The 23,357-nt window shown below is 43.0% G+C and overlaps 1 protein-coding gene across 7 annotated transcripts in view; it reads left to right on the top strand.

The window, feature by feature from the left end:
- SSBP2 (single stranded DNA binding protein 2) overlaps positions 1 to 23,357 on the top strand; it is a 297,537-nt gene that overhangs the window by 25,488 nt on the left and 248,692 nt on the right. The window lies entirely within an intron of this gene.

The raw sequence follows: 23,357 nt of genomic DNA, 5'->3' as shown, positions 1-23,357 counted from the left end.
TTGGAAGCCGGAGTCTCAGGTCTGTCACAGGCAGGGTCTGGAGAAAATACAGACAGGCAATCTGTGGTGTTGCTGAGACAGTTCCCAGTCATAACTTCCTGATTTTAAGTACTAGTACTGGCCAGTCAGTGGGCTGTGAAGGGCTGCCACTGGTGTCCTACTGGATGATACTTCCTGCTGAGCCTAGCTTTACAGGGTCCTCTTGTGGAAGCCCAGCCTAAACCTCCAGTGGTGATGCAGAAGAGGCATCATCAGCCTAGAACACCCCATGGCCTCAGGTTCTAGCCTTGCAGGGTCTTACACCAAGAGTGCAGTCTATTTAGACAACACATCTTGAAGAGCTGCAGTTACAGTAAGTTGAGTAACTATTCTTTATTCACCTTAATAAGCAACAGTACCTTCAAATTCTGCATTCTAGCAATTTTTTAAATGTTTATCTCTATAGTGTTTGGTTCCTCACAGCCATTAACAAATTCCTAATCCCTTGAACTGTGGTGACTTCTAGCGTTAATGAAAGCAGTCTCTTTTTCTATTAAGGGAGCATGATGGACTTTTTTGTCTTATGTAGTAGAAGTCCAATACATTATATGTTTTCCAAATGATATCAACTCTAGTTTAACAAGATAAGACTTAAGAAAAGGATTAATTAGTAGATTAAAAAGGATTAACTATTAGGATTAATCAGTAGACGTATCTTCTCAGAAACCCACAAATGGGTCGTGCAGTTCCTAGAGAATTTAGAGAAGAGGAGCCAAGCCTCAATCACTCTGAGAGCAAGCTCAGCGTCCAGTATAAATAAACAATTTTGGTTAAGTCAATCTGCTGTAAAAAGACCTAACGTTTAGCCTCTCTGACCTAAAATAGCTACCTTTGTCTCTCAAAATCTTTCCCCCCAAATATCAGCCAGAGATGCCAGCATGTTGTCTGTAAATGATATTCATGTTGGCTGAGAACGACTTTGCTGCCGTTGTATCACTTCCTATCAGTCTTTGAGAAGAGTTAAGATTGAGGGTACATCTGGAAATCCTTTAAACTTAGAACACTCATCCATCACCTAAAAAATTAAAGTTTATTCATTTTAACTGTATATCAGAGTTTTGGTGCTATCTGGATAGAAGCAATTTGTGTTTCCTCAAAATGTAGCAATATCTTGTTCTGTAATAGCTGTGAATGAAAACAGATGCCCTAATCTACCCAGTCTCTTTACGTTAAATTTTTTTCACTGATTTCAAAGCTGCTTTGCTTCATAAAAATCAATTCAGCCTTGAAAATAAAATAAACAAACAAAACCATTAAATATTGATTTTATTTTCTCACTGTAGTGAACATAAGTGTGTTTTGCAACATAGAGTATGCGTAGTAGATTGATGAAGCCTCATTTACTGGTCCTCCCTAATACAGGCTCTCTAGCCTACTCATTCTTCAAACTTCGTTGTTCTCTTGGCTCCTCCTCCCACTTTTTCATGGTATAAGCTATTCCTATAGCTGGAATTACATCCCTCTTCCAGGAGACCAAGAGTCTTTACTGTTCTCCAGACTCATTATTTTTAACTTGCTTTTCTCCATTGACATTCACTAGCCCTCATTCTGGATTTATTTGTAATACAATCTTTCACTGTTTGTTTCACTTGTCCCCGTGTTTACTATCTTCATTTTCAATATTTTTCTGATGTAATTTGTAAGCTCTTTGGGTCAGGGACTATGTCTTATCTCCCAGATCAGGCATGAGGCTTAAGGGTTAATTCTTAATCAACTCAGGGAGGCCCTTTCATCTGGGGATTAATTGAGACTGCAGCCAAACACTTTTTGCCAAGTTTGTATCATGTTGGTTAAAGTAGAGCCCTTGACATAAACCTAAAACCCTAGTGAGGATTGTCTTGTGTTCAAGCCTGAGCCTTCAATGAACACACTCTAGGTACTTTGTCGCTGACTCTGCCACAGGATTTCTTTTCCATTTTCCCACCCTAAAATACAGATTTAAATGAAATAGAATAAATTAATGGGAACAGAAAGAGAATTTTGAATATACAGTACTCCAGGACTTACATTACTTTTAATGTTTCACTATCCCTGTCCCTTTTGAGGGAAAATCAGTGCCATTTATTTAAGTCTCCATACATTTTCTTGTAAGGAATCAATATTTTAAACCAGGAGTCGGCAACCTCTGACATGCGGCTTTCCACGGTAAGCACCCTAGCAGGCTGGGCCAGTTTGTTTACCTGCTGCGTCCGCAGGTTCGGCTGATTGCGGCTTCCACTGGCTGTGGTTCGCTGCTCCAGGCCAATGGGGGCTGTGGGAAATGGCACGGGCCCAGGGATGTGCTGGCCGCGGCTTCCTGCAAGCCACGTGCCAGCGCTTGCCAACCTCTGTTTTAAACCGTAGTGTCTATCCTATTACCAGGAACATATAAAGTCCATGGTAGCTCATCTGAAGTTCCATTTTTCCTATTGATATTCGAAGCATCCTCTTGATAGCAGGAGTACCTCACAATTTCATTAATTAATTTGGAAGTCTAGTAGTGTTCTGGTAACCAAGTTAAGTATTGGTGGTAATGTAGAGAGAAAGATAAGGGTCATCTTCAAATGCAGTATCTGCTATCTTCCTAGCTAAACAGTCCTACTTCTCCAATTTAATTAAATCTCACACCTGCAATCCCAGAAGCCTTTTCACACCTTTGACTCACTCCTCAAACCCTTCCCACCTACTCCCTCCACTAGTCTCTTTGCACAGGATCTTACTGATTATTTTCCAAGGGAAAATTGACAGAATAAGAAAGGACCTTCACTGTCTTCTTGGCTTGCCTTCCCTGCCCCTTCCCCATTTTCTTCTACAGTTCTTCTCCTTGTTACAGAGGCAGAAGTTTCTTGTCTGCTCTCCTTCTCTAAATCTTCCATTTACCAATGTCGCCATCTCATCTCCTGATCTCCCTTGTGCCAACTCTCATCCCATCCCTTACTTTTCTTCTTAACCTCTCATTTTCCTCTGGCTCTTTCCCCTCACAGTACAGGCATGCTTTTGTCTTTCTCATCTTTAAAAAAACAAAACAAAACAAAAAACACACCATTGACTCGACTTGCCTTTCCAGCTAACAAACCTTCACCCTTTGATCTCTGTTAATTCAGTGCCTAATGTGATGTTTACTGTCACCATCTGGAGTTCCTGGCCTCCAGTTCCATCCTAGCATCTGAAATTCCTGGCCTTCAGTTCCAACCAGTCTAGCTTCTGCCCCTTGCACTCCAGTTGAAACCACTCTCATCCCAGTCTCTGAAACCTTCTCGGTCAAAACAGAGAGGTCTGTTCTCATGTTCTTTGACCTGGAGGTGCCTTTAACACAGTTGACTGCATTCTTGAAATATAGTCCTCTCTTGTTCACCTCCTAACTCTCTCATTGCTTCTTTCAGAGTATCCTCTCCATTCCCCCCTCCAGCTTTCTCTGTATGTGTTCCATAGGGGTCTATCCTTGGTCCCCTTGTCTTATTCTTCTACACGATGTCTTTGGGTAATCACATCCACAAATGCAAATTCAACTTTCATCTCTAGGCTGACAACTCACATGTCTACCTCTGTACTCCAGACCAGTCTCCCTCTGTCCAAACTAAAATCTATTTGTCTCTCTGACATCTCCTTGTGGATGTCTAGCCATCAGCTCATGCTCGACGTGGCTAAAACAGAGCACTTAATCCCATCCACCTTCAAGTCCCCTTCCCCCACCACTGCTCTTTTTGATCACTGTGGACAATGCCATTATCCTGTCTGTCACTCAGGCCTGTAATCTGGGTCCCTTGTCAAGGTCCTCACATCCAGTCTATCTGCATAACATCTGTAAGATACAGCTTTTCCTATCCATCCACACAGGTAAAACTCTCATCCAGGATCTCTTCATCTTGGGTCTTGATTATTGCAACATCCTTCTTTCTGTCCATAACAAATGCTGTCTTGCCCCATGCATATCCATTCAGAATACAGCTGCAAAGAAAAATTTCCTAGCCCTTCACTTTGACCATGTCACCCCTCTCTTTGCATCCTTCCACTGGCTTTAACTTCTTTATCATATAAAACATAAGCTATTTGTCTTTACTTTAAAGGCCCTTCATGGCTTCTCCCCCCCATGTATCATCTCACATTGAATGTGGAAACATCAGCTTCCATCTCCGATCAGCCCTTGATGTCAGCCTCTATTGCCCACTTGTTACATTTTTAAACAAACAGCTTTTTGTTTTCTCCCATGGTGCCCCTGATGCTTGAAGGAGCTCCCTATAAGCACCCAAAAAATGAACACAATCCTCCCTCAAATCTCCCTCCCTTCAATTTCTCCTTTGCTGTGATGCCTACAAAAAACTTGATAGTGGCTAGCCTATCTTGGTGACAAACAGTGTCTTATTGTTTCCTTGTACTTCTTTGTATCGCTATCCTTCTGTTGTCTCTGATATAGAGTATAAGGTCTGCAGGGTAGAGACTTTTGTTGTTGTTTTTTTTGTACAAAATAACACAATGGAGCCTTATTCCATGATTGAAGCTCCTAGGCATTATGATCATACAAATAATAAGTGAGAACATGTATTTTACAGTCAGTTCAGTGCTCATGAAAAGTTCCAGACTGATAGCTCAGGAGACTGTTTGTTTTTTTATTTATACACGCATAACAGGTACGTTTTCCCTTTACTTATAGTGTGAGCTTCCTTACATTGTTCTGCCAGTGTACCTTGGCTTTTATCTGAAAGGGCCATATTTAGGGATGGGAAGATAGAAATTAAACTATACGCATTCACTCCCTGATCAATTGTTCTGAGACTGCCAATAAGAATGTCATTTTAGTAGATTCTGCTATGTGGACTCTAGACCACATAGTCATGTCATAGGCCACTGCTCATCTGTCAGCTTGCAATTAACGTCTTCCCTGTCTGGTGTCCTCTGCAACAGGAAGTACAGGGAAGACCATGAAGTTACATCAGATGTATATCAGGGAAGAATATGACTCCCAGACTGAATCTGAAACTGTCACTCAGAAGTGAAAGATGCTGACTTCCATTGCCAATCTTCTGATCTGACCAGCCCCTCTACCTTTTTATATATATAAAAGACTTTAACAAATATAATATATAGTCTTGAAGTGGGTATTGCAAACCAAGGTCTTTTGAAAAGTTGTCTGATTTTACTGTATCTTCCGTAAGTATTTTCAAACTTTTGCTTAATTGATGTTCAATTACTTTTATAGCTCATTCATTGACTCACACCAGACATCTTTCTGCCTCTTACAGCAGTGGTACACTAGAGGGAATTTCTCTCCCCTTCCCCTGCCCATTTTCCCGTCAGTCAAGGTACTGTTACTTTCTGTGATAATGCCAGTATTAATAATAAAATATTTATTGAGCACATGGCACTTAAAAAACCTGAAAAAGACACATTTCCTGCCCTGAGGAGCTAAGTTTAATTCAGATAAGCAAATGTGTTGTACAGGAAAAACAATATAAGTGCAAGTGGGTTTGAAAAATTGGAGTGGGAAGGAGTACTTGGTGGACAAAAAGAGGGAGACTAGTTCCAGTGGATGGGATAGCATATTAAAAATATGAAGTCAAGAGACATAGGAATCAGTTAAGCCATAAGATGGGAATAGTGTAGGACATGTGAAAGTACACTTAAACTGCAGATCTAAAAAGGTACAGAATATTGCTATTTTGTGCCTTCAATTGCAACTACACAGATTCAGTGTCAGTTTTAAACTTATTGTATGTCTGATTGTCCTTTCTATAACTTTAAACATTCCTTTTCTACAAGATTAATAGCTTCAGAACATTACTGTGAACCTAATTATACGTATTGTAAGTTCTTTTAGAAATGAAGTGAGAATACAGTACAATGAAAACAGTAAAGGGAGCTGTCTCTCCTACTTTGAAAACAAGTGTGATTTATTTAAGGAAATTGTTCATCTGTAGAAGAAGAAATTCATAGAGAATGCAGACCAAAATACTGGTATCATATGTCTTCTTATATGGATGATTACATTGGACTCAATATCAGAATGGAACACTGGATGCATATTGCTAGTCATACAGGAGCTTAGTTTTAAAGATTTACCTAATATTCTCCAAAAAGGCCCATAAGTAGATAATTATTAAAAAAAATACAGTTGGAGGTTTCAATCTTCAGTTCTATTTGGAACCGTTCATAAGAAAGGGACAAGAAGACATAATAAATGGAAAAATAGGTTTTGTTGTCATAGCTATGTTATGATTTTTATAGTGTTAAAACAGGTTTATGAAAAAATAAGTCTAGATTAAGGTTCCACCGTTATTAATATCTAGTAAACTTATGAAAAATGTAAAACTTAAATATGTAAATACACATTAAACTTTAAAATGCTGGCATTTTTCAGACGGCAAGTCACACAAATGCTTGGAGGTCATATACAAGTACACTGTACTTTTAAATGTGTTAAATTGACCTATTCTATATGTTAGGCTCTTGTTCAAGGAATTTTAACAAGAAACATTTGCCAAAAGTTAGTCTGTTCCAGTGATCATAATAAGAAGATTCTTACCTACCCAGGCCATGTGGACTAACAGTTTCCCCTCCTTACATTACTACTTCATCCTCAGAAAGCTGTCCTGCTGTCCTTTGCAGCATGCCTTAAAGGTCATCAGACTCTTGGTCTGTCATGCAAAGTGGGGAAATCCTATTCCATATATATAATATAGTTGTACGGTCAAAGAGTTATACACGTACAGTTATATTTTAAATAGTAATTTTTATTTATAAGTAAGCTTTGAAAATTTGATTTGAAATTTTAGTAATTTTGATGGTTAACGTAGTGTTTGTTTTTAAGCATTTTAAATATTTTTTAGCAATCTAAATTTTCACTGTTGTAGGAAATTATGGGTATCAGAGAACAGAGGGTCAGACAATTTATTTAATGGTCATAGATGTTTTGGATTCAAAAAGTTAAAGCTTTATAATCATTAAACCACCCATCGACATCTCATGTCAACATCTGTACCCCACCTCCCCAAGAGGCAGAAGCTATGTCGACAGGAGATGCTCTCCCGTCAACAGAGTGCAGTGTAGACACTGCAGTAAGTCAACCTAAGTTACGTCAGCTTCAGTAACTTACGTAACTGAACTAGTGTTAGTCTCTTCAAATGCATCCTTGCTCAAGTCTCAGGCCTCATGATTCTCCCAGTCTTAGACCAGGTTCTGGGCTGCAGTCCTCTGCGTATCAAGTGTGATTACTTTAGCAGGTTTGACTTTTGTTCAGTACGTGCAGTCTCTTCCCTCCGAGAGCAAGGACAGTGCCACCCTATAACTACACAGCCTTCTTAAAGCAAAGTATTATTTATTTAGAACAAAAGCATTTGGGTAAAACGAGGCTTTAAAACAATAAAACCAGTCTATACGCAGGCCTGGCTATCAATAGTTTACCATTACCCTGATGTTAGTCTGGTAAGTCCAACTTCTTCAGACTTCTCTGCAGAGCCTCTCTCTGGGCTTGGCTACACTTGGAGGTGTGCAGCGCTGGGAGTTACAGCTGTCTTTGTACAGCTGTGTAGGGAAAGCGCTGCAGTGTGGCCACACTGACAGCTACCAGCACTGCAGTGTGGCCACAGAGTCATGGTTCTTCTTTAGCAGGATGCGATTAATCGCCTGCAAACTTGCATCAACACGATTCCAACGGTCGACTTTCCCACTCCAAACTGCTTCGCGACCGATCGGTAGCTGTCTGGAGTTGCCAGCTTCAGATTGTAATAGCCACTCCGCTTCTCCACCGGCAGGGCAGCTCTTCAATCTCGTGGTCCTTGCGCCGCGAGGGTGAGGCGAGCTCCTCACACAGTCCCATGAAGTGGCTTTTCTTCATCCGAAAGTTCTGCAGCCACTGCTCGTCATCCCAGAACTCCCTGATGATGTGATCCATCACTCAGTGCTGTGTTTTCCCAAGCTCAAAAGCAGCGTTCCACGGTGCTGAGCATTTCCGTTACTTGCCACAAGCATTTAGTGTCATATGCGTCAGGCGACTCGATATCATCGTCAGACTCTCACTGTCACTTTGGAGCTGAAGGAATAGCTCAACTGCCAAACGTGATGTGCTGGCAACACTCTCAGCAAGTCCTCAGCAGCTCGGGCTCCATTTCCTAAGAAATCGCGCTGCACCAGAAACCGTTGGGAGACTCACGATGGCGCCAAATGTGGACGGAAAACAGTGACTGCTGGATGTGAAGCGATGCAACCACGGGGCGTTGGGACAGGAAGCGGAGTGACCCGCACCCTTTCCGTCCCCTTCCCACAACCCAGGGCACAAAATGGGACGAGGTGCTCTGTGGATAGCTGCCCACAATGCACCACTCCCAACAAGCACTGCAACCCGTGACTCTTGGGAACGTGCAAGACATTGTGGATGGGCTTTGCAGAATATGGGTTCCCTAACTGTGAGGGGGCGATAGATGGGACGCATATTCTCTAGTTCTGGCACCACCCCACCTAGCATTCCGAGTACATTAATTGGAAGGGATATTCTCCTAATGTTTCTCCGTATGCTCCAGTGGAATCACCGTGGGCGTTTCATTGACATAACACAGGCAGGACCAAGCATGCATAGAGTTTCTCGGAACATCTGTATGCATGGCCATTTGGCCCCCCGCAGCTGATCCCGCGACTCCGGTGGAGCTGGCACATAATCATTCAACTGTAGAGGGTCCTTTGGTCTGTGGCTCCGGCGGACCTGCCGCTTTAGGCATGCTGTGGTGATTCCACCAGGCCATGCAAGCAGGCCGACCGTCCGCAGGGAACTTTGACGGAGCTCACACGAGGACCGGGGTGAGCGGACGCCTCCGCGGCATGTCTGTAGGCGGCAAACGGGACGCTGCCTTAGGCGAGCCCTGTCGCAAAATGCGCCCCCATACTTAATAGGGGGCCCTAGGGTGCGATTTGCCTAGGGTGCATGCCTAATGATAGCGGCCAGACCCTGTACACAAGGCTGGCCTGCGAAAGCTGTACCGCATGATGCCAACGCAGATCTTTCATGAACAGAAGGGTGAATCTGTGCAGGAAGCTGTATCAAGGCCAAGGGACTTTTTTCCCCGACCAAGGCTTTCATCATTACTGATCCAGGCCACAGCGTAGAGAGCAGGGTCCCTCAAGATTGGAATCCTTGAAGGCATAATTTGAGGCTGAAAACTTCAAACAGTAATTAAACGTCTGTCTGCAAAATCTGGACTTAGGAGTCAACATGCTGACTTATGTGTTAGTCTGAACCTCCTCCCAAGCTCACACAGCTTGACTTTTACTTTGCTGGCACCAGATAAGAATCTTCGCGCTCATCAGTGGAGATCCCCAATACCCTTGGGGGACTCCCCTTTGTGGAAATGCCCAACTCATTTGGAAAACAAAATAACTCCCCTTGACAAGACCACAGACCCCTGGGTCTCCTATCTCCACAAGGGAGTGCAAGGGTATCTCGATGCTTGTCCTCGTTCTCTGCTCCCCCCGCTTCCCTTCGGGTGACTGCGAGGGCGTATGCAGCATACTTAACTCCTTGAAGCCAACTACAAAGAGGGAAATCACCCTCCTCCATGAGGCCGATGCCTTCAAATCTAGGTAAAGTCTAATATATAAGCGAGTTTTCTACTCCGCCTTTGGCTGTAGCCTCAGAGAACTACCAGGGAAAAAGAAACTTTTGGGGCCAACCTGGTGAGCAAGAACCTGGATCCCTTGTGGTCAATTCTGCGAGTCTGAAGCATTGGGTGACAGGAACAGAGCTTGTGATTATAGGCGAAACGTAAACAGTCTATGCTTATAAGAAAATATGCTTGACAGTCTACGAGTGAAACGTCCTGGAGATCCGCTGTTAACCAGTGCGCAGGCATACAAGACAGCAGTAAATACAACTTTCAAAGCATAATAGAGATTTCTTGTTGCCTTTGTATCACACTTTGTAAGGAGAATATTAGAAACGAAATAGGTCCAGGAAGGACTGTTTCCTCCTCTAGAGGGTCGAGAAACACTCAAGACTGTCAGCACAAAGCCAAAACCTCCAGCAGGCTTCCCCCCTGAGTTTTGAAAAACCGGTTTCTGAGCAATGAATGGTCCTCTGGGGTGTTTGGTTCAGTCCTTTGTACACTTTACAGTAAAAGCAAAATTAACCCTTTACACTTACCTTACGGATCAGCTCAACTTCGATACAGGTGACAAGCCAATGAGCAAGGACCGTACAGGGAGCGCTGAATGACTGTACAGTTGCTTCACTTTAAGGGCGCGTAGTTCTCACAGCCTGCTGGGTCATAAAGCAGCTGTGAGCCAGTGGAATGAACCGCATGGTGTTAAAGGGGACGGATGGCTTCATGGCTTGCAGGGGTCTGGAGCTGTTGGGGAAAAGCAAACTGCATCAGGGGACATTATATCCGCAACCTAGTCTCTCCATAGGGGTGTGGTGAATCCTGGAAACATGCTCCAGTCAGGAATGGTGACCTACGCAGGTTCCGCCCTGAGAGGCTATGCATTTGCACAGCCAGAGCAGCAGGGCTACCAGAGGGGCCCACTGCAGGGCTGGCAGGATTTGGATTCCTGAGGGAGGAATCGTTGAGGCTGAAAGCCAACAGCTACTGTTTGGATGCCTTGCCGGCTCAGTGAAAGTGCAGTGGTTACAAGATGATTGCAGTGCCTGTTTTTTCCTTGGGGTAGCTGTAATCTTTCACTTTCTGCAATAATATAAACTGTTTTAAAATAAGTCAAACCGCCAAGGGAAATCATTTTGAAAAGAAATGTAAGTAAAAGGGCAGGGGGGTGGGGTGGTGAACTGTACAGTCAGAGGTTTCATGAATATGCCTTTACCTGGAGTGATGTTGCTCCACTGACTTGCTGGCACTTCAGTGTCAAATGCTGCCTCAGGATTGAGTGCAAGCGTAGGGCTGCTCCTCACAGGTGTTGGGGCAAGACCTTCCACGCAGTGCAGAAGAGCTCCTGGGACCATGCGTCTCGAGTGATAAGTCAAGGACAGGTGTTTGGCGAGCAAGAAGCACAAACAAGTAGATGCCTGCAGAAGTCGGCTGACGAGCTGATATTGGTTTGCAGCGCCCATCCTGAAAGACCTTCAGAACTGCTTTGTGCTTTTCTTCCACTGTCGGCTAGCCAGTGACGTATACATCCTCGTTTGGGCACCAAGGAGAGCCTATCGCCCTTTCTTCCTTTTCCTTACGCCAGCTCCTTCTCGACATGCTCTCTTTCCTCTCCACTGCTGCATGTTTTCTCTGCAGTCCTGCAGCCTGCGACTGATTCATAACTGCTTTCACCATATCTTCTTTGCTTTTTCGTGGCTTTTTCCTCAGGTTTTGTAGCCTCTCAGCAGTCTCTGATACGACCAGTCGAGTAGTCAAGGACACTGTTATTAGAAAGACAAAAATTGAAACATTTAACAGAGAGGCAGATTGTGTATAATCAAAGTGAAGGAGTTTACAGTCTCACTTTAGCATACTTTCCACAGACCAAACAGAGCGCACGGAACTCACAGCAGCGAAGAAATGGTGAGTAAGGGGGAATGGGTGCAGGAGTTAATTAATCCTGGAAGATATCTCGCTGCTGCGGGTCACCTGGGAAGGGGGACTTATTGGTTCAGGGCTGTACTGGGGTTTCTGTGCATTGGGGAAAGCAAACAGCTGCAGGGGGACCTACACTGAACACTATCCCAACATTTTCCACAGGAGTTTATCCTGGAAGATATCTCGCTGCTGCTGGTCACCTGGGAAGCAAGGGAGGGTCTTCTACAGCAATGCGGATTCTGCCCTGGCCCCTATGCAGCTTGCTTGTGTGCAGCAATGGTCTCCCCCCCCCCTCGCGCCCCAGTGGCGCGGACACGTTAGCCTGACTGGGACAAGGACCACAGTGGCTCTCCCTATAAACTTGTGCTCTCTGGCAGAAACTTTTGAAGAGATTACCGAGCCGATTACCGCGACGTGATAGACCACATCAATGGGCTATCCCACATCTAAGTATACATGCATGCAGCCCTAACCCCCCCTCCTCTCCCAAAACATTTCCATCCTGAAAATAAAAGCTGCTTACTGGGAATCCGCTCCTCTGCTTCTTCTTCACCAACAAGTTCCAGCTGCTGTGACTGGCTATCTTCCTCCTGGCTTGAGAACAGCTCCTGGTTGCATGCCTCCTGGGACTCCGGGGTTTCTCCCCCACCCCAGTACCCTCATTCTCGGTTTCCTCCCCCCCTCCACTTCCCCCTCCTCTCCCCGCTCTGAACTGTCCATCGTGGTCGTTGGATTGGCAATGAGGTCACCCCCAAGTATCGCGTCCAGCTCCTTGTAAAAACGGTAGGTCATGGGGGCAGCACCTGAGCAGCGGTTTTCCTCACGGGCTTTGCAATAGGCACTCCGCAGCGCCTTTATTTTAACCCTGCACTGCACCGCATCCCGGTCATGGCCCCTTTCCAGCATGGCCCTTGAGAACTGCCCATAGGTATCGTAATTCCTATGGCTGGAGCGCAGCTGTGACTGCACAGCTTCCTCCCCGCAAACACTGATGAGGTCCATCAACTCGCCATTGCCCCATGCTGGGGCTCGTTTGGTGCGTGGAGGCATGGTCACCTGGAAAGATTCACTGATTGATTTGATTGCGCTCCACACCTGGCTGAGCAAACAGGAAGGGGATTTTTAAAATTCCTGGGGCATTTAAAGGGCGGGTCACCTGAGGCCAGAGCAGTAGAGTGCGAACTGATGAGCAGAGTGGCTGAACAGGCATTCTGGGATACCTCCTAATACCCTGGAGGCCAATTATAGCGCTTTTTTTGGCCACACTTGCAGAGCAGCGCTGCATCACCAGCGCTGCAGTCCTTATACCCGAGGCAGAGCAGGAGTACAACCAGCGCTGCAGCCAGGGAGATGCAGCGCTGTATGTGCCTTGTAAGTGAGGACGCTGGTGGTGGGTTTACAGTGCTGCAACTCTCCAGTGTAGCCAAGCCCTCTGTCAGCTTGTCCCCCTGGGCACCCTCCCACCTTGAAATTGACAACCCCCTTCTCCCGAGAGGAGCTTTTTAACCCTTTAGTGTCTTTTGATCTCTAGGCTCCCACCCTGAGAAAAAAGGCCTCCATCTTTGCTGGAGATAGAATATAGGCTCCTCCAAGCTAATAGCTCCCCCATTGTCTTTCAGGTGTGTGCCAGGAAGTTCTTCTCTGGGGTATCATTGCTATCCTGCTTGATCTTCCAATAGCCCTTCCTGAATTAAAACAGCATAAGTGCATAATAAATATTCTTCCACCATAGTATAAGTTAGAAGTCTATCTCAATAACTAGGTTACACATCAGTATTCTTAAGTTATTACACAGCAGTTCTCTATCACAGATAATTCTTAATTAATATTTTTACCTGGGTGGTTGCTGTTTTCTATTTGGGTTTTGTTTTGAACCTGATTGCAGTCTTTCCAAAAATGATATGTGGCTGGTCTGATGGCTCAGAGAATAGCAAAGTGTTTATCACAATAGAAAATTATTGTTCAAGAATTCATTTTGGAATCACATTCTTTGATTTGGAATAATTCTCCTAAATAGCTTGTTGGCATGTGGGATTACAAAAATGGAATATTTTACCCATCCTGACATACATGTTGCATACTGGCATGGTACTAGTTTACTATAGCTGTTACTATAGCCCTCTGCCTTGAGCCCTGACCCCCCCCCCCACACACACCCAGCCCTATGCCCTTATCCCTGCATCCCCACACACACCTCAGGCCCCTGCCCTGAGCCTGGTACCACCCAGCCCTCTGTTGACTCCTTCACTCCCCCCATGACCTCAGTCCTGTCTCTGGCACATCCACCCATACCCAGCCCCCCTACCCTGACCCCCTACCTGCATCCCTCTCACATGCCTCCAGCCCTCTGCCCTGACTCTTGCACCCCCCACATCCGCAGCCCCTCCAGATCCCATGCACCCCACACGTCCCCACCCCCACCCTGAGCACCAAACAGGAGCTCCTGCACCCCCACTCACATTCCCACCTGCACTCCTCGCACCAAATGGGAGCTGACCAGGTAAGTGCCCCCACACCCAAACCTCCTGCCCCAACCCTGAGCCTCCTCCCTCATTCTAGCTTCTGGCCAGACCCTCTACCCCCAGCCCTGTGCTTGGTCCACTCCCACCCTCAGCTCAGTGCAGAGAGAAGAAGCGAATGGGCCAGAACCAGGGAGAAGGTAGGTACCCACTGTATGTGGGCAGGGCCGGGATCCCAGATGGGCAGTGGGCTGAGCGGGTCCGGCAGCTGGGATCCCGGCTGGCAGGAGCCGGTGGATGGACCCTCTGAGCGGCAGTGGGCTGAGCCGCTCAGCCCACTGCTGATCTGGGGTCCTGGCTGCTGGCCCCGCACAGCCCGCTGCCGGTCTGGGGTTCTGGCTGCCAGACCCTTCCCAGCTGGTGTCCCGGCCGCAGGCCCTACTCAGCCCACTGCCAGCCTAGGTGAACAGAACCCAAGACCAGCTGCGGGCTGAGTGGGCCAGTGGTGTAAGATCAACATTTTAATTTAATTTTAAATGAAGCTTCTTAAACATTTTGAAAACCTTGTTTATTTTACAGTACAACACTAGTTTAGTTATATATTATATAGACTTGTAGAGAGAGACCTTCTAATAAACATGAAAATGTATTACTGGCATGTGAAACCTTAAATTAGAGTGAATAAATGAAGACTCGGTTCACCACTTCTGAAAGGTTGCCGACCCCTGGTGTACAGTGTTTGTTTTATAGTTGCAGCCATCCCTGTCCTGCCACACTGCTGGCTTTCTTCATTCTTTTGAATACATAAAGCATTTAAATATGCAAGGAGCTGGTTTGTATTTCAGTACCCTGTCTGCTCACAAGAATGGAGCAAACACAGGGAAGGAGTGATGTGCACGTGTGACTACAAACCAAAACAAAGCTGGCTGATCTAATTGTAGGTTTACTAGCTTTGACTGCATCACTTTAAGTATTAAAGAGCAGGAAAGAAATGTAAAGTGGCCATAGCTTAAACTTTTGGATTTTGCTGACTAAAAGATTAATTTTGGATCTGAACCAACAGAACATACTTGTAGCTTTTTAGTGTGCTAATGTTGGTTTTGAAAGAGAGCAATGTATTTGGAGGACAAGTAGATTTACAATGATAGAGGGAAAAAGATGAAGAAAGGAAAGGCTTAGCAGTGAGTAGATACAATCATATAGTCACCGTCTGACCAGTCACATATATCTGAGATGCTGAAAATTACATGGGAGATAAACTACCTCTAGGACAGTGGTTCTCAAACTTATCTGATTAGGTCCCCCATCTGTGTCTGTAGTCATTTACACCTTGCCACCCAGCTTTGAAGGCAGAGTGGAGAGCAGCGGCAGCTAGTTGGGTGCCCAGCTGCCTCTAGGTGCCAGCAACAGCACAGAAGTAAGGGTGGCATTATGAAAAGTGATATTCATCATCACTTTTCACAGCAGACTTAGGACCCGTTGCCACCCTTCTGTGCTTCTGCTCTCCCCACCCAGGGGAACCCCCAACCCTCTATCCTCACCTTGCCTCCGTCGTGGGCTACTGCCAGTCATCATCTAGTACCCACTCCCTGGGGCAGACTGCAGTGTAAAAGCCACTCATCATAGGCAAGGGGATTCAGACCTGCTGTCTTTGCCTACCTCTGGGCTGCCCTCTGCAACCCCCAGTACACATTGGCCTTCTGCTAGGCCACAGCCTGGGGCTTTCTAGACTGGAGCTCCCCTGCCTTTCCCCAGCCCTGCTTCACTCAGGCACTCTGCTCAGGGTCCCTGCAACCAGGGGGAGGGAGGGAGAGGGAGACTCACTCACTCTTCCAGCTTCTGGCTCACTAGCCTTTTATAGGGCCAGCTGTGGCCTGATTGGGGCGTGGGCCAGCTGCCTCTGCTTCCCCAATCAGCCAAGTAGCTACTTTCTCTACCACAGCCCTCTCCCAGGGTTGTTTTAAGCCCTTCAGGGCAGGAGTGGGTGACCACCCTGCTACAGTGAGGGAAGGAAGAAGTTTCACAGAAGGTATATTAGTGGCTTTAATCTAGTGTATGAAGAATACATGTTTTCCATGGATTCCTTTGTTTCAATTTTCTATTAGAGGTCTTCCATCCAAGTACTGACCAGGCCAAATCTTGGATTGCTTATGAAATCTGACAAGATCACAACCCATGTGATTTCATTTGTTATATTCATTGAAGCCCTGGGGAGTGAAATAACTGGAGCAGGAATGAAATTCAGCTTTCCTGCACAACACAACAGAGTTCTCTCACTGGTTCACTAAGAAAAACAGCAGATATATACCTATGCAATGCGCACACATACACACATTAAATCATCTATCAGCATGTTTAAAACAAACTAGAGATGGTCACCCATTCAAGTACTAACCATACCAAAATCTAGTGATCTTTGAAAAAAATCAAACTATTCAAACTAATTATCTTCAAGCACTTAGTTGCTATTCTTTGGTTGTAACTTACTTTAACTTTTAACTTAATCATCCTATGATGCAGTTAACATTGGCAGTACGTATAGAAAGGATTTTAAGCAGCACTCACCTTGAATTAAATATCTAAATCCTTTGGAGGTATATAAATTTAGTGTATAATCTGCTGGTCTCAAATAATGGTTAGGTAAGGGGACACCATCAGTTTACACTTCTCCTTGTCAGAAATGTTTTTATTTACTTTTTTTATAGGTAATTTATACAGTAATACCATAAATAAAACAAATGAGAGAAAAATAATCTCTTCTTCAGTTTACTTTGTGCATCAAAGGAAAATTGGATAATAAAACTACAAAAACTACTAGAGGGATGCAAGACAGGTGTAAATCCTGATTTTTTTTTAATTTAATTTAATTTTGACTAGATTTCAAATGGAAAGTATCCCTTTAAAATCAAACCCTCCTTCAGCTATTTCTACATGTTATGAGATATCTGAACCTAGACAAATTTCATAGGTTGTGCAGACATCTGTCACTGTAATAAACAACCAATGCAAATACATCTAAATTGGATAAGGAATTAAAACATTAATAACTCTCATTTTGAAATCATAACCATGTTTCCTTATAACGATGTTACTTGGGGGAAAAAACAGTTGAACTTGACTATTGTTGAAGTAGAAGCAGCTAATAATGGTGAGCTTGCGTAACTGATTTTTAAGTGTCATCTTTCGTATGTTTGATTCGCAGTCTAAGCTTGGGCTTCAAGAAGGAGACTTGCAACCTACATACTCACAGTTAGTGCATTCTCAAATACTTGCAAGAAAACATTCAACTGTTCCAAAAGCAATGATGTTGCATAGCTCAGAATAATATCTCCCTGTACATTTTCATGGAATGGGGTAACATTGTGGAGGGTTAAACTAGTTGGAGTCTGTATTCTACAGCTTTTGAAATGGAACTGCAACATTGCTTTGGTAATCCCAGTGAGAACTCTGAGTCAGAGAGAAAGATGATAGAATCATTTTTATTTGAACTAGGGAAAAAAAGCACAGCAGAATCAAGGACACACAGCACATCACCAGCAAAAAATAAATGCATAAAAATAAATATACAGACTCAGCTAGGAAAAACAGTAACTGTGGGCTCCTTCTCCCCGCACAGATTGATTATCAGATAATTTCTCCTCTAACTCATAGTATTAGGTATCAGAGGGGTAGCCATGTTAGTCTGGGTCTGTAAAGTCAGCAAAGAATGCTGGCACCTTATAGCTAACATGGCGTTTGGAGCATGAGATGTTGCGGTGGTGAATACCCACTTTGAAGTTGTCAGAATGCATGTCAAAATTTAATGTGAAACTTAGTGCCTAATCTATCTGGGGAGAGGCGCCATGACAGGTCTGAGAAGAAGTGGGGAGCGGAGTGGCTGGGATGGTATAGTTACTAGACAGAAGAATAGCCACAGAAAAAACTCATGCTCCACAACGTCTTGTTAGTACTATAAGGTGCCAAGCACAAAGAATCTTTTGCTGCAGTAGTATTAAGATCCTGTAAGAAATTATTTTGAAAAAAAATGGATTGTTAAAGTATTAGTATTAACTGTGCATAGTAATCACCTCGCAAAATGCTTGTTTAAACTCCTTATTTTTTAGGTCTACAACAGAACTCAAACAGATCAATGATGCATTTTGGCTTACTTACAACACAGCTGGACTTCTCTCTCTCAATCTAATTGACCATTTAGAATTTCTCATATGTAATTTAGCCACGATCAGTCTGGCTGATGGCAGTAACAAGACGTGATGTTCTGTGATTGCTGCTAGAGATCTATATTGTATCTGACAACTGTAAAATATTGAAGACAATACAGTACCTATACTGGATACCAATTCAATTCCTTTACTTCATCTTTAACATTTTCTGATAAACTAACTGCCCCCCGCCTCCCTCGAAATAGGCTATTTCTTAATATTCCAGAAATCACTCTGTCAAGTGTTTCCTCTACCAACTGCTGAATTTAGGGTCGGAGATGTGTGAAACCTGCATGGACCAGACTTCTAAAGCTTAATAACTAGCTGTAATTTCTGGTAACGAACTATGCACCAGTAATAGCCAGAAATTTCAATGTGGAACATAATACCGACAACTATCCATACGTCCAGCACTAATGCAACGTTCCCCACACTCTACCTGGGGCAGCTCTTAGAGCGGTACTTTTTACACCAAGTTCCTGGGAACACTCGATTCCAACCCCGTATGGGATCTTAACACAAGAGGAATTTAACCAACGCCCCCCACACTTTCCCACCACCAATTTTGGTGCGGTCCAGAATCCATCCCCTTCGGATCCCTTAAAACAAGGAAAACAATCAAGTCAGGTTCGCTAAAAAAGAAAGCTTGTAATAAAGAAAGAAAGGTAAAAATCATCACTCTGTAAGAAATCAGGAGGAAAATATCTTTCAGTAATCCAAGACTCCATAATAGGCCCAGAGGAACCCCCTCTAGCCTTAGGTTCAGTTACACAAACAGAGGTAAAATCCTCTCAAGCAAAAACGAACATTTACAAGTTGAGAAAACAAAAATAAGACTAACACGCCTTGCCTGGCTGTTACTTACAAATTTGAAACATGAGAGACTGATTCAGAAAGATTTGGAGAGCCTGGGTTGACGTCTGGTCCCTCTTAGTCCCAAGAGCGAACAACCCCCAAAACAAACAAAAGACTTCCCCCCACCAAGATTTGAAAGTATCTTGTCCCCTTATTGGTCCTCTAGTCAGGTGTCAGCCAGGTTTACTGAGTTTCTTAACCCTTTACAGGTAAAAGAGGCATTAACCCTGAGCTATCTGTTTATGACACCTTCCAATGAGAAGGAATACAGGAAAATGGAAAGAAGAGGAAGCCTTAGCTTTCTGGGGTTGCCCATTTAGAGCTGATGTGTCTAAGACAGCTGAGTTGAGCTGATTTGTCTAAGACAAATTAATTCAATTCAAGATCCTTTTCAGGAGTTTAGATTTTTTTCCAAGCAAAATCTAGACCAAGTTATTAAATATTGTCTGATAAATCTTTTCATATTCAGCTTAAGAATTTCATGTCTGCTTCATTTTCTAAATTTAGCCTATGAAATAACAAGCAGTACAATTTTAGAAGGGCTAATAGGACGTGACTAACAGTGGTATAGCTTTTATCATTTATTGCAAGACTTAAGTCCAAATAACTGTAGCACTAAAATTATGTTCCTATTGATATAGTACTTGTTTGGCTGTGCAAAGTTCTTAGTATGAACATGAATAACATTTTCTGCAGCAGGAAATGATAGGGAATAATACATTTGTTTGCAGTACACTACAGTTTGTTTTAAAGTGGATGTGTTCCCTTTCATCTCATTGTCTGTTGCTAAATTCTGGTAATTTCTTTCTTACAGGAAAAACAACAAGGAGTCCGGTGGCACCTTAAAGACTAACAGATTTATTTGGGCATAAGCTTTCGTGGGTAAAAAAACCCACTTCTTCAGATCCATCTTGCATCTGATCTTTCTTTCAGATCTTGCATCTGAAGAAATGTTTTTTTTTACCCACGAAAGTTTATGCCCAAATAAATCTGTTAGTCTTAAAGGTGCCACTGGACTCCTTGTTGTTTTTGTCGATACGGACTAACACGGCTACCCCCTGATACTTTCTTACAGTGTTTCTGAAATCCATCCATTCCTCTATAGCCCTATTGCCAAATCTACGTCCTCGACTCTTTCATTCTGGCCTGCTTATCTCCAACATTGAATCCCTCCAGTTTATCCTCTTCATTTCCTATTGCTGTAACCATAGCACTCATTCTTTGAATCCTTTCTGCATCTCCTTCCACAACAAACTGAGACTCCTCTTCTTCTCCTTCACTTTAAATACATCAGGATGCTTTGTATCATCCCAGAGCTTCTTCTCAGGCCCTGTGCTCCACCTCTTGCAAATCCCTTTTTTCCCTTTTCTAACAGGTGCCTATGCACCTTCTCCTGTACCAGCTCCTAAAGCCTGGCTGTCCTTCCTTACCTGGCTCATTGTGCAAGCTCCATCAAATCCCTCCTTAAAACTTTCCTATTCCAGGATCTAATTTAAAAGAGCTTCTCAATCATAAAGCATGTACACAATGTATAATGGGCAAAAGCACGGAACCTCATATCATTATTTTATTCCTGCCTTATTCTCTATGTAAAACATCATTCACGTCTATGGTGTTATTTGTTTAAATGTCAATTATATTAAAAAGAACAAGATTCTGCTATTTTTACCCAATTAAATGCTGCATATCTAGCTCAGGATTGCGTATCCTAAATTCTCTTCTAAACTCTGGGAGCAGAACAGGTAATTTTCTAACTGATGATTATTTTGTGCTTCTTGAGTATAAAAACCTTCTGTATGTTGGCTGCATTTTAGGTGATGTTTTGGAAGAATTAGGCCAGAAGTTTCATATTGGTTAGCAAAGACCTACATTTTTCTAAGGAACTGCTCACTGTGATAGCTAATATAACATATAAAATATGTATAAGGACCCTTTAAAACTTAAAATAGACATTTTCCCCCCAGTTAAAAATAAAAGGGATTATTATTGTGGCTCTGAGAACTCCTCAGTGCCAACTGATAAAGGGTTCACTGTTATGTAGTAGTAACTCCTGACAGGCCTGACAAGTTCACTGCACCCAACACATTGCTTTCATAATCTTTATCAAAAAGGCACAAGTAGGCATCTAATAAAAACATATGTTATACCAATTCTCGTAGTTATGAGTTGTGTGTACAGATGATATTTAAGGAGTTATGTGTATATATATTGAAAATATGTTGTAAAATCTGTATCCAAGGCAGAGCTAACAGAGGTTTTGAGTCAAACAGAGGATGTTGATTCACCTGTCTCTCTGTCAGCCACGTAGATTAAGGCTTGTAAATCAATGCAATGGAAGCCCTATTTACATAAGAGTAAATGGGGGGATGGAAAGACAGGACACCAGAGAATAAACCCTGGGGGTTTATCCTGATTCTGGGGACAAAACCATGAGCTTTATGGGTATTAAAAGAAAGCAAATGGCACCATTCTGTCCTTTACTTAGGAAGCAAAAAGGACAACACTTTTTGTATTAATGAAAGTCCCGGCCATGTTGGCTGGAAATGCTGGGCGATAGCTTTAGGTGAGAGAAACTGCTTTAGACAAAGGTTTTTAGCTTGTTAAAGTTTAGATGCTAAGAAGTGTGTTATACTTTGTTTTATAAGTAACCGTTTCTGTTTCCATCATTATCTTTATTCGTTATCTCTTAAATCTTAATCTTTGATCATAAACTTATGATTGTTTTCACTATCTATAGATTTCAGTTCTGTGATGCTATATGGGAGCTGAGCCTCAGTTGATCTAAACAAGCTGATGTGTGCACTGTTTCTTTGGGAACAGCTTACCTGGTAATTTCTTTGAGTGTCCAGAGGTTGCAGGGTAGTGCTCTGAGGACTCTGGGGCTGATGTGTGGCTATCACCAGCCTATAAACAGGAAGCGAGGACTGTGGAATCCTGGAAGACAGTGCTTGTGTGCCCAGAGGCTGTTAGTTTTATGGTACTAAGCTATAGCAGGCACAGACAAGACTGCTTCACTCTAAGGGCAGGTAGTGATCAGGTGCCTCACAACCCTGGATACCCCTGGGGAGCATCACAACTATATACTGTGAATCCATACACTTTTTAGGGCATTGTGGAGTAAGAATCTGGAATTATGTAAGATGCTGTCCTTGTCTCTTGGTCACTCAGTGAAGAATCAATTCAAAATAGTAGCCAGGTCTCTTGCTCATTACAGGTATTAAGACTACAGATAAAGGTATAATAAAGCATACTTTATACAGACATTACACTATTTAGTATTGAGACAGGTGTGTATTCCCTTTTATCTTAATAGCTGTTCCACTAATCTTATTAATTTTTCAAAGCTATTTCTGTATTGAAAGGTATTTTTGCTGGTAGCCAACTCTTCATATATGGGATTTGGACTTCCTGTTAGTTTTCATGTACATAGCATGGTTGTCGCTTTTATAGGGGCGGGAAAAGGTGTTTTGGGTTATTTTCTAACATTTTTCTTGAGCAAAGACCAAGAACATGCCTCCCCAGCTTTCTGTTCTGTGTTATGTGAACTGAAGTAGAGTAGGCATCATTTAAATCTGAGATGGTCATTTTATTATTTGATATGTCAGATTTTTTTCACATTGTACAAGAAGAGCTTTGGATGTAATTTGTAGTTTCTAATTTACTCAGAATAGATGGGTGATCTTGAGTTGAACAAACTATACAGTGGGTTTTTGTTTGTTTGTTTGTTTTATTTCCCCGGTACAGCATCTTTTGCCTGGATGAATCAAGATTGCCCATTGTGCTGACTACAGTTTGTTAAGGTTTGTTCCACCCAGATGTTGGATCTGTATATTCTGTCTTATCCGTTGCTGTTCTGTGAACATTACATGGTTGCAGAGGAGAGGAATGTTTGTTTCTAGCTTTTTGCAGTCCTCTAGAGATACAAATATATGTTGGAACATTCCATATATATATATTCTCTTTACTTTATAATGGATCACACTAACAAATTCTAGTTTTACTGTATATATACTCTAGATGTAAGTTATTATGGCGCAAATTTTCCAAAACACTTATGCACGTGATTTATTTTATACATGTGAGTAGCTCAATTGATGTCAGTGGGATTATTCACATACATATATATTTGCAGGATTGGGGCTTTAGGTATGTTGATAACCAATAGTAGCCTTCTTATAGGTTTAGATGATTATCCACACGGTCACTGATTCAAAAGAATACTGGGCAGATCTGATCAGTGTGGTTTGGTGACATTTAGGGAACAGCAAGGGACATTTTTACCTGTAAATTTGACTAATGCATCAGATCCTGCCCAAAGA

The sequence above is a fragment of the Chelonoidis abingdonii genome, chromosome 6 (assembly GCF_003597395.2).
Source record: "Chelonoidis abingdonii isolate Lonesome George chromosome 6, CheloAbing_2.0, whole genome shotgun sequence".
NCBI lineage: Eukaryota > Metazoa > Chordata > Testudines > Testudinidae > Chelonoidis > Chelonoidis abingdonii.
Note: the sequence above shows the minus strand (reverse complement) of the source record. Positions and strands in the feature narration are given on the sequence as shown.